This window comes from Arachis ipaensis, chromosome B04 (genome assembly GCF_000816755.2).
Source record: "Arachis ipaensis cultivar K30076 chromosome B04, Araip1.1, whole genome shotgun sequence".
In the NCBI taxonomy this organism is placed as follows: Eukaryota; Viridiplantae; Streptophyta; class Magnoliopsida; order Fabales; family Fabaceae; genus Arachis; species Arachis ipaensis.
Window position 1 is genome coordinate 10,719,441 of NC_029788.2, and position 500 is coordinate 10,719,940.

At 22.6% G+C, this 500-nt stretch overlaps 1 protein-coding gene across 2 annotated transcripts in view; it reads right to left on the bottom strand.

Moving 5' to 3' along the window:
* Window positions 1-500, bottom strand: part of LOC107638856 (endoribonuclease Dicer homolog 2) — a 23,563-nt gene that overhangs the window by 21,270 nt on the left and 1,793 nt on the right. The window lies entirely within an intron of this gene.

The window sequence follows — 500 nt, forward strand, 5'->3', positions numbered from 1 at the left end:
AAGATTGAGTTAGATGTTAGACAGTAATTTATTAGTATAAAAAAAATTATTTATATAATTATATCCAAGTAGATTCTATAAATTTTTCCATATATCTTTTTTATGACCATTATAACTATGGTTAGTTATTTGCAGCCTATTCACATGTCTTTGTTGTATAATTTATTTTTGTTTTTATATAAATATCCGATTATAGTAAAAAAATTTGAATTCAAACTTTTTATTTAGGCAATTTTACTTTTTGCTGATATTTGAGTAGGTGTGATTTACTAGAGAAATAGAAAATGACATTCATTTGAATTCCAGCTATGGTTTTTATTCTTTTACCTAACATGTACAGATTTTTGAAAGACCCACTAAATAGAAATGTAGTAGTGCAGTGCTTGCCTTACATTGTGTTTGGTTTAAGAGAAAATAAAAAAAATAAATTTAAAATTTTATTATTTTTTGTTTTGATGCAAAAAATATAAAAAGAAAGAAATTTTTTTGTGTGGATCTAT